This window comes from Hyaena hyaena, unplaced genomic scaffold (assembly GCF_003009895.1).
Source record: "Hyaena hyaena isolate Hyena2069 unplaced genomic scaffold, ASM300989v1 scaffold_1203, whole genome shotgun sequence".
NCBI lineage: Eukaryota > Metazoa > Chordata > Mammalia > Carnivora > Hyaenidae > Hyaena > Hyaena hyaena.
Window position 1 is genome coordinate 78,559 of NW_024081826.1, and position 11,780 is coordinate 90,338.

The 11,780-nt window shown below is 36.3% G+C and overlaps 1 pseudogene; it reads right to left on the reverse strand.

Annotated features, from left to right (window-relative positions):
- Window positions 1-488: 488 nt before the first annotated feature.
- On the reverse strand, window positions 489-11,083 carry LOC120224558 (annotated as a pseudogene).
- Window positions 11,084-11,780: the final 697 nt, after the last annotated feature.

Below are 11,780 nucleotides of genomic sequence, written 5' to 3' on the forward strand. Positions count from 1 at the left end.
TTAATATAATAGCATAAGCATTCCCCATGTTGTCATAATGGTGGCACAATGTCACCTTAAATGGCTGTACAATAATTTGTTGAAATAGTCTAAATTTTGGGCCATTTGGCTTTCTCTAATTTTTCTTGATTATGTAAAAATTGATGTAAAAATATCTTTTACTGAGCTTTTTTGTATTCCTCATTACTCTGAAGCATTTTCTAATTTTATAAGCTTTAAAATTTTTAAGATTTTAAAAGTTTGATAAATATGGCTGAACTTCAGAACAAATCTTCACTTCAACAATGGGTACCAAAATGTACTATTTTGGACAAAACTAAAGTTAGCTCCTTGCTAAGGGGTCAGTTTTATGTGCTGTCAGTTTTACCTGCTTTACCACTTTTGAAACCCACTCTAAGTAGGCAGCTTTTTTTCTTTTTTTTTTTTTGTTACATGGTTAAAGACTGCTGAGGTTCACTACCTCAGTAACTTTTTTTTTTTTTGAACTCTAAGTGAAGCTTTATTGTGGGGGCTCTGGGGGGGGTCAGTTGGGACAGCCAAAGACAATCATGTTCTCAGTGAAGTTGGCCAGATCTTGGCACTGCTTCTCATTCTCCTCATCTTGGCATTCGTCGACCTCCGGCCACAGCTCCACCCAGGGGTCCTTCCCGATGGTGTAGCTGACGTTGGGTTTCTCTCCCCTCAGGTCGGCAGAGATGCCCCACATGAGGTAGTGTTTTCCCTCCTGCAGCTTCAGAGCTTCTCTGCACTTGACATGGCTGATGAACCTGCGTTCCTGCCCAGGCTGCATCTCATCAGAGCCTGATTTGATGATCTGCTTGATGACCATTATGTAATCGTCAAAGTCTTCTGACAGCTCCTTCTTGAGAAGTCTGGTCTTGTACACGTAGTCATCTCCCGGCTCACAGCCCTTGTCCAGATGCTCGGCCAGGGTGATCTTTTCATCCACCTGGTGCATGAAACAGTTCTCCTCAGCACAGCAGCACATGTCCTTGTGACAGAGCTTGCTCAGTAAACCGTCTTCTTTGTCTGGGTGGTAGAACCAGATGCAGGTTGTAGTAGGAGTACACCTTGACCGACCTGGGCTGGATAAGCCCCACGTTGAAATACTGGTGCACTTTGAAGGTCAGACAGTCCTTTTGGTCATGTGAGATCTTGTCCAGTAGATGATGAGGGTGTTCTTATGGGAGACGGCCTTGTTCAGCTCATATTTAGAGATGTATCTGTTGGTGCCATTGCTCAACAGGTCAAGGTCACCAGTGTCAGGAGAAAAGCCAGTCATCATGGATATATCCAAGATCGACATGGTAGCATCCTTGTCTCCCAGGTACCTGGTACAGATGTCAAGGATCATGGTGTTCAGGGCAGCCTGAGGCCTCTTGATGTCTTCAAGAGCTCGTTGTATATCCGCCCTGAAGTCAACCTTCTTGCAGGTGTGTTTGGTTTTGAGCTTGGCATGGTACACTGTCACCACTGACAAGGTACCTTGTCCTTTTCCCTTAGGTGTTACTACAAAGTCCTCATTTATCTTGGTCTCTGCTGACCGCTGGAGGCTAGCAGATTCCCAGAGGATCGTGTACTTGATGGCAGAGCTACAGCTGGGTAGGTTAATGGACACACCCAGGTTCAGGTCCTTGTGGTCAGGGACATCCTTCTGGTATTGGGCCAAGGCTTGGAACACCATGAAGGTGGCCTGGGTGGAGCCATAGCCACCTCTGTAGTATCTCTGCTCATTGAGCTAGTTCATGACAGGACATAGAGTCAAAGTCTTTGAGCAACAGCAGGGCCAAGAGGGCATGAGATCATGACTGAGCTGAAACCAAGAGTAGAATGCTTAACTGACTGAGCCGCATAGCAGCCCTCAAATTTTTAAATTTTAATTTCAATTTTTTAAAAAAACTCTTTTCCCTTTGACAATAAGTATGTTGTAGAAATGGATGGAAAATTTTGTCATTTCACAATTACATTTTTCTTTGTAAACTTTTTGACAAATACATGTCCTACATTTTTTTTTTACAAATAGTTTATTGTCAAGTTGGTTTCCATATAACACCCAGTGCTCATTCCCACAAGTGCCCTCCTCTATGCCCATCTCCCCCCCCCCCCCCCCCACCTCAATCTGTTCTCAGCATTCAAGAGTCTCTCATGGTTTGCCTCTCTCCCTTTCCCCCACCATTTCCCCCCTTCTTCTCCCCCATGGTCCTCAGTTAAGTTCCTCCTAATCCTCCTATACGTGCAAACATATGATATTTGTCCTTCTCTGCCTGACTTATTTCGCTCAGCATAATACCCTCAAGGTCCATCCATGTTGCTACACATGGCCAGATTTCATTCTTTCTCATTGCCATGTCGTATTCCATGGTATAGATAAACCACATCTTCTTGATCCATTCATCCGTTGATGGACACGTAGGCTCTTTCCATGTTTTGGCTATTGTTGAGAGTGCTGCTATGAACATTGGGGTACATGTGCTCCTATGCATCAGCATTTCTGTATCCCTTGGGTAAATTCCTAGCAGTGCTATTGCTGGGTCATAGGGGAGTTCTATTGTTAATTTTGTGAGGAACCTCCACACTGTTTTCCAGAGGGGCTGCACCAGTTTACATTCCCGCCAACAGTGTAGGAGGGTGCCTGTTTTACATGTCCTACATCTCAAAACAACTTTTTGACAAATATATGTCCTTTATTTCAAAAATAAAGAAATAAATTTGTGGCTCCTATTGAGCTTATGCTGCAAGGGGAAAAAGATAGAATAATAAAACATATGTCCCTAATTTTTAAGAACAACAGCTTTTCTGAACTTTAATGTATTCCTATTATTATTATGGTTTATTTCATAGTGGAATATAGATACTGTCCAACTGCATGAGAGCAAACTCTACTGGTAAAGTGAGTAAGAAATCTTTGAAGAGCCTTTCTCTCACAGCTTTGCAGGAATGATGATTTTATTATGTCCAGACTGACTTAACCACACCAGGGGAATCAAAAACAAAAGCCTTTGAGAAACAGGGACATAGAACTCTTCAGGGATTCCTCATAATTGCAGAGCCCACAGCAAGCCCTCACAGTCAAACTCCAAGCAGTAAGTTGTCACAGCAGCCACCCACACCCTCCTACGGTACAGTGATCATTAGTTTTTCCATCTCAAAAGCACTCTACAAACGTTAACCAATTAACAGGAGCTTACAGACATAAATACCAATAAGCAAGCAGAGCAGGAGTACAGTTATATAAAAATCCTAAGTAAGGTGCATTTAAACATTTAGAATTTACAATCTAATTTCTGTAAATGTTCCACTCTGGAACAAAATGTAAAGATCATAACTATTAATGACATTAAGTTCCTTTATCACTAAAGAATAAGTGCATAATAGGGGCACCTGGGAGGCTCAGTTAGTTAGGCATCCAACTTCAGCTCAGGTCACGATCTCAAGGTTCGTGAGTTTGAGCCACATGTCAGGCTCTGTGCTGACAGCTTAGAGCCTAGAGCCTGCTTTGGATTCTGTGTACCCCTCTCTCTCTGCCCTTCTACCGCTCATGCTCTGCCCTTCTCTGTTTCAAAAGTAAATAAACATTCAAAAATTTTTAAAAAACAGTAAGTACATAATAAATTCTAATTGAACTAACAGGAAATTCATTTACTACCCTCCTCCAAAAGAAAAGAAAGAAAGGAAAACACATTATGTAAACCTCATTTTTAAAGAAGTAATGGGTAGAAATCCTTGAAAGAGCCTTCTTCTGAAAACTCAGAGTCTCCCCAACTAAGAACTATGGGGAAAAATGTAATAGGAAATGAACTAGCAATTCATTTTGATCCTATTGTGCATGATGTCCACTGTGACTAAGTTTATTCATTTTTTCACTATTACTTATTTTTGGGAAGGTAATTTACACATACAGGTGCCATGACTAAAGACAGTACTATATGTCTTGGTTATTATGTGGCAAACTGGTTTGATCATCAGCAAATGCAGATCAAAGGAAAAAAACTGTATGCCTTAAAATATTTAATTCCTTCAATTCTTTTAATCAACGTGAAATTTCAATACTTTTTATTGCCAATGTAACCAGTCTGAGTGATATCTGACATCAGATATCACAGGTATGGATGAGATGCCTTATCTAGCTCATTCATTCCTTCTACATAAAGCCAAGCACTATTCTAACAGGATGTCATTGAAATGGAGTTTAATTGATTACAGAATAACATATTATCATTAAAATTAGCTTAAAGAACTAATTATGCTGTATATGGAAATATAGACATTACTACTCCACTCATACCTGCACTGATTTTTCTCAAAACTCTCACAGAATAAGAAAGGACATGTGACTAGACAATCCATCTAAAACATAAGTAAAGTTTATTTTTAGTATCTCCTACAAGTTTTATACTTGTCTATATGAAACATTTTCTTGTTATACTACATTTTTCATAATACTAGGAAAAACAAAGATTAATTTGCAAATATTCTCTGGATATAATCCAGAGGGGGAATGATCTGGAAGAACCTTAAATCAACAATAATATAGTCTAATTAAAGTAGAAAATCTAGCCAAAAGTTAAATGACCTAGCAAAAGAACTATGTTGTAAACAAAAAGGGTACATACTTTGGGATCAGATAAACTTGACTACAAACATTGGTTTTGAGTTTGAGGACCTGAATCCCATTCTTTGACTCAGTTTCTTCATCTGTAAAATACTGGTGTTACAAGCCTTTATGAATTAAATGATCTCCACATCCTTGCAAACATCTGTTGTTTCCTGAGTTGTTAATTTTAGCCACTCTGACTGGTATGAGGTAGTATCTCAATGTAGTTGTTATTTCCCTATGATGAGTGATGTTCTTCTTTCTGCCTGCCTGGAGGTGAGTTTTCCCAAAGCTTCACTTATTTTAGGACCAGAGTGAAGGCAAGTGTGGTTGGGATATAACAAGCATAAGGGAAAGCTGAAGTTCCAGATGAGTCAGGGACCATGTTATTTGGGCCATAAAGCTTCACTTAAATGATCCCACCCATCTAACAGGTCTTTTCTTAGATATCAATACAGGTATTATAAAGAAAGCTTTCCTTCCTCTCCACCTTTTCATCTCTGTTATTATTCCATGCCTCTCCTGACCTTTTTTTAGAGCTATTATCACCATGTTTAATTACATAGTTTACTGGGGTGGCTGGGTGGCAAAGTTGGTTAGGTGCCCAACTCTAACTCAGGTCACAGTCTCACATTTCATGGGTTCAAGCCCTTCATTGGGCTCTGCTGTTAGCACAGATTTGGCTTCAGATCCTCTGTCTCCCTCTCTTTCTGCCCTTGTGCTGCTCTATCTATCTCTCTCAAAAGTAAACATTAAAAAAGCTTTAGTTACATATTTTACTGGTATGATAATTTGCTTAATATTTCCAAACTACGTAAGGGAAAGGCTATGTCTACTTTTTTTGTAATTTGAGTATAGTTAACACACAATGTTACATTAGTTCAGGTATACAACATACTGATTCAACAACTCTATGAGTTAAATCATGCTCACCACAAGTGTAGCTACCCTCTGTCTCCATACGACACTATTACAATACCATTGACTATATTCCTTATGGTATATCTTTTATCCTTTGACTTGTTCATTTCATGCTATGCCTGTTTTGTTTATTACTACATCCTCAATGCCTGGAACACAGTAAAGGCTATATCATTCAGTTATATCATGAATGAAGGAATAACAACGATGTTCAGTGACACCAGGAGTAGGCAAAGTCCTTCCACAACTTAGGGGACATGGAAACAGTTTGCATTATGTTTATAATACCTTAAAACAACTACTTATATTTCCTCCTTTACACACAACAGGAAAAACAAAATGAAAAAGCTAAGAAATTTTGGGGTGCCTGGGTGGCTCAGTTGGCTGGACAGCTAACTTCGGCTCAGGTCATGATCTCACAGTTAGTTCATGGATTCGAGCCCTGCATCAGGCTCTGTGCTGACAGCTAACTCAGAGCCTGGAGGCTGTTTCAGATTCTGTGTCTCCCTCTCTCTCTGACCCTCCCCTTCTCACGCTCTCTCTCTCGGAAACAAATAAAACGTTAAAAAATTTTTTAAAAAAAGGAAAAAGCTCAGAAATTTTAACAGGTTAACAATGGCGGTGTATAAAATGTGGACTTTGGAGTTGAACACACCTACTTGTATTCTGGTTTTCAGAAACACTACCTAGATGACCCTGGGTAAATTCTATAACCTTCCTCATGCCCAATTTCCTCAACTGAATATAGGGGCAACAGGAATGCATTGCATTCCTCCTGATGCCAACTTCTACAACATTCATATTAATACTGCCATTCTATATGTGTCATGACATTGTTTCATTAGATTAACGAAATAAATTCACACTCACAACCACAACAAAGTCTCAAAATGATTTTGAGGAGCCTGGGTGGCTCAGTCGGTTAAGCAACCAACTTCAGCTCAAGTAATGATCTCACAGTTCATGGGTTTGAGCCCTGCATAGGGCTATGTGCTGCCAGCTTAGAGCATGGAGCCTGCTTTGGGTTCTGTGTCTCTGTTTCTCTCTGCACCTGCCCTATCGGCACACTCTCTCTCTCTCTCAAAAAAAAAAAAAAAAGAATAAAAAACATTAAAATTAAAAAAAAATTTTTTAACATTTATTCATTTTTGAGAGAGAGGTAAAGTGTGAGTGGGGGAGGGGCAGAGAGAGAGGGAGACACAGAATCCAAAGCAGGCTCCAGGCTCTGAGCTGTCAGCACAGAGCCTGACACAAGGCTTGAACCCACCAGCAGTGAGATCATGACCTGAGCCAAAGTCGGACACTTTGACTGAGCCACCCAGGCGCCCTTAAAAATGCTTTTAAAAGCAATATCACTTCAAAGTTTCTTCATTTTAGAGTTATCTTAGGAGCTTTCCAGGAGGTGTTTCATATGTGTTCAGAAGAAGCAATTAGTTGGGTTTTTTGTTTGTTTTTTGTTTGTTTACTGAAGTATAATTGACATATAGCATTATATTAATTTCAGGTATACAACAAAATAATTCTATATAGGTATATATTGCAAAATGATTACCAAAATAAGTTTAGTTACTCTCCATCACTTTACAGAGTTACAAAACATTATTTTTTCATGATAACATTCAATATCTACTCTTTTAGCAACTTTCAAATATGTAATACAATATTAACTATAGTCACCATGCTATACATTATATCCCCATGACTTATTTTATAACTGGAAATGTGCACTTCTTGATCACCTTAACCCATTTCCCACATACCCCTATCTCCTTACCTCTGGCAACCACCAATCTGTACTCTGCCTCTATGAGATTTGATTTGTTTTATTTGTTCATTTGTTTTGTATTTTACATACACATATAGTGAAATCATAAGGAATTTTCATTCTTCATGTGACTTATTTCATTTACCGTAATACTCTCAAGGTTCATCCATGTTGTCACAAATGACAAAATTTTATTTACTTCTATGGCTGAGTAATATTCCTTTGGGTATGTATGTACATATATCACATCATCTTTATCCATTCATCTATCTACAATACTTAGGTTGTTTCCATATCTTGGCTGTTGTAAATAACATTACAATGAACATAAAGTGCATATATCCTTTCAAATTAGTGTTTTCATTTTCTTTGAATAAACATTCAGAAGTGGAATTGCTGGATAATTTTAGGACAGTTCTATTTTTAATTTCTTGAGGAACCTTCATATTGTTTTCCATACTAGTTGTACTAATTTACATTCCAACCAAAAGTGCACAAAGGTTTCTTTTTATCCACATCCTCACCAACACTTACTATTTTTTTGTCTTTTTGACAACAGCCATTCTGACGGAGGTGATATGAGATAATATCTCATTGAGGCTTTGATTTATACTTCCCTGATAATTAGTGATACTGAGCATTTTTTCCATGTGTCTGTCGACAATCTGTATATCTTCTTTGGAAAAATGTCTATTCCAATCTCCTGCCCATTTTTAATTTTTTTTTTTTTTTACTGATTTGTATAAGTGAATTCCTTATCTATTTTGGATATTAACTCCTTATTGGATATATGATTTTCAAAAATCTCCCATTCAGTAAGTAGACTTTTCATTTTATTGATGATTTCCTTCAAGGTGCAGAAGCTTTTTAATTGGAGGTAGTCCTAATTGTTTATTTTTCCTTCTGTTGCCCTTGCCTTTGGAGTCAGGTCCAAACTATTATTGCCCAGACCAATGGCAAGGATTTACTACCTATGTTTGCTTCTAGGAGTTTATGGTTTCAGGTCTTACATTCAGTCTTAAATACATTTCAGGTTATTTTGTATATGCTATAAGATAGTGATCCAGTTTCATTCTTTTCATGTAGTTTTCCAGTTTTGATGGCACTATTTATTGAAAATATTGTCCTTTCCCCGTTGTATATTGTTGCCTCCTTTCTCATAAATTAATTAACCAAATATGCATGGGTTTATTTCTGGGCTTTCTCTTATGTTCTCTTGATCTATGTTTCAGTTTATGCCAATACCATACTGTTTTGATTACACTAACTTTGCAATAAAGATTGAAATCAAGGAGTGTGAGGTCTCCAGCTTTGTTCTTTCTCAAGACTGCTTTGGCTATTTGAGGTCTTATGATTCCATACAAATTTTAGGATTATTTGTTCGATTTCAGTGAAAAATGTCATTAGCAATTTGATAAGGATTATATTCAATTGGTAGACTGCTTTGAATAATATGGACATTTTAACAATATTAAATCTTCCAATCCAAATGCATGGAGTAACTTTCTATTTATTTGTGTCTTCTTAAATTTCATTCATCAGAGGCTCATAATATTTGGTAAACAGGTTTTAAAAGTTTTGGGTAGTCTTTAAGCTTTTCTATATATAAAATCATATTATCTGCAATTAGCAACAGTTTTAGTTCTTCCTTTCCAATTTAGGTGCCTTTTATTTCTTTTTCCTACCTAATTGCTCTGGCTAGGAGTTCCAATACTATGTGGAATAAAAGTGGTGAGAGTGGGATCTCTGTCTTGCTTCTGTTTTTAATGGAAAAGCTTTTAGCTTTTCACTGTTGAGTATATACTAGATGTGGATTTGTTATATATGGCTTTTTTCTGTTGAGGTACATTTCATCTCGACTCACTTTGTTGACAGTTTTTTTTATATGCAAAATTTTGTCAAATGCTTTTACTGCACCTGCTGAGTTGATCATATGCATTCATCCTTCATTTTGTTAATGTAGTATATCATGTTAATTGATTTGTGAATCCTTACATCTCTGGAATAATCCTATTTGACTATGGTATATGAACCTTTAAATGTATTGTTGAATTCAGTTTGCTAATATTTTGTTGAGAATTTTTGCACTTATGTTCATCAGTGATACTGACTTGTAATTTTCCTTTTTTTCTGGTATCCTAATTTGGTTTTGGTATCAAAATAATGCTAGCCTCACAAGATGAATTTGGATGTATTATTCCCTCCTCTTCAATTTTTGGAAGAATTTGAGAAAAACAGATATTAAATCTTTAAATGTTTGATAAAGTTCACCAATGAGCCTGGACTTCTGTTTGTTGGTATGTTTTTGATTACTAATTTCATCTCATAACTGGTAATCAATCTATTTAGATTTTTTATTTCTTCATCATTAAGTCTTTAAAAATTGAATGTTTCTGGAAATTTATCTATTCTAGCTGTCCAAACTGTTGGCATATAACTGTTAATAGTAGTTTCTTATGATCCTTCATATTTCTTTTGTATTAGTTGTAACATATATATATATCTATATACCTAAAAGCAGCAGAATACATATTCTTCTTAAGTGCACATGGAACATTCTCCAAGATAGATCAAATATTAGGCCACAAAACAAGTCTTAATAAATTTAAGGAGGTTAATATCATATCAAGCATCTTTTCTGAACACAGTAGTATGAGACTAGAAATCAATTACAGGAAGAATACTGAGAAATCACAAAAAAGTGGAGATTAAACAGCATGCTACTGAACAACTAATGGGTCAATTGAAATCAAAAGAGAAATTTAAAAAAAATACTTACCTGGCAGGGGAGATACCATGATCAAAAAGAGAAATAAAAAAATACCTTGAGATAAATGCAAATTGAAATATAACATACCAAAATCTCTGGGTTGCAGCAAAAACAGTTCTAAGAGGGGAGTTTATCACAATAAAGGCCGACTTCAAGACACAAGAAAAATCTCAAATACAAAATCCACCTTTACACCTAAAGGAACCAGAAAAAAGAAGAACAAACAAAGTCCAAAGTTAGTAGAAGGAAAGAAATAATAAAGATCAGAACTGAAATAAATGAAATAGAGACTAAAAAGACAGTAGAAAAGTTCAATGAAACTAAGAGCTCATTCTTTGAAAAGATAAATAAAACTGACAAATCTTTTCTGAGACTCATTAAGAAAAAAAGAGCATTCAAATAAGATCGGAAATGAAAGAGAAATTACCTTCATACTAGCTTTATAAGTGATTCGTTCCATATCTTTACTGTATATTTTTACTGTATATATCTTTACTGCATATTTACCTTTACTAGTGAGACTTTTACTTTTGTATGTTTTCTTGTTACTAATTAGTTTCTTTTCAGCCTAAAGAAGCACCTTTTATATTCATATAAGGGCATTTAGTGGTGATAAACTCCTTTAATTTGTGCTTGTCTGGAAAACTCTTTATCTCTCCTTCAATTCTGAATGATAACTTTGTAGGGTAGAGTTTTCTTGGTTGGAAGTTTCCATTCGTCAACCAACTTTGAATATATCCAGTCACACCATTCTGGCCAGCAAAGTTTCTGCTGAGAAATTTTCTCATAGTCTTATGGGAGTTCCCTTATACATAATAAGTTGTTTTCTCTTGCAGCACTGAAGATTGTATCTTTAACTTTTGACATTTTAATTATAATGCATCTTGGTGTCATTCCCTTTGAGTTCATCTTTTTTTTTATTTAAAGTATAGTTGACACATAATGTTACATTAGTTTCATGTGCACAATACAGCGATTTGACAAGTCTATACATTATGCTATGCTTACCACAAGTGTAGCTTCCATCTGTCATCGCACAACATTATTACAATACCATTGATTATAATCCCTATGTGGCACATTTTTTTCTCTATACTTATTCATTTCGTAACTGGAGGCCTACATCTCCTACTCTCCATCCCCCATTTTCGTATCCCCCAATTCCCACCCCCCTGAAAATCATCAGTTTTTTTCTCTATTTACAGATGGGTCTGTTTCTGTTTTTGCTTATTTGTTTTGTTTTGTTTTTTAGATTCAATAAATAAGTAAAATCATATGGTATTTGTCTTTCTCTGATATATTTCAGTTAACATAATACTTTTTAGGTGCATCCATGTTGTTGCAAATAACAAGAGCTCAACCTTTTATATGGCTGAGTAATATTCCATTATATATACCACATCTCCTTTATCCATGCATCAATCATCTATGGACACTTAGGTTGCTTCCATATCTTGGTTATTGTAAATAATGTCTCAATAAACATAGGAGTGCGTATATCTTTTCAAATTAGTGGCTTGATTTTGTTTCAGTAAATACCCAGTAGTAGAATTACTGGATTATATGGTATTTGTATTTTTAATTTTTTGAGAGACTTCCACACTGTTTTACACAGTGGCTGCAGCGTACAGTTTCCTTTTTCTCTATATTCCCATCAACACTTGTTATTTCTTATGTTTTTGTCTCCAGCCATTGTGACAGTTGTAGGTGATATTTCATTGTGGTTTTGA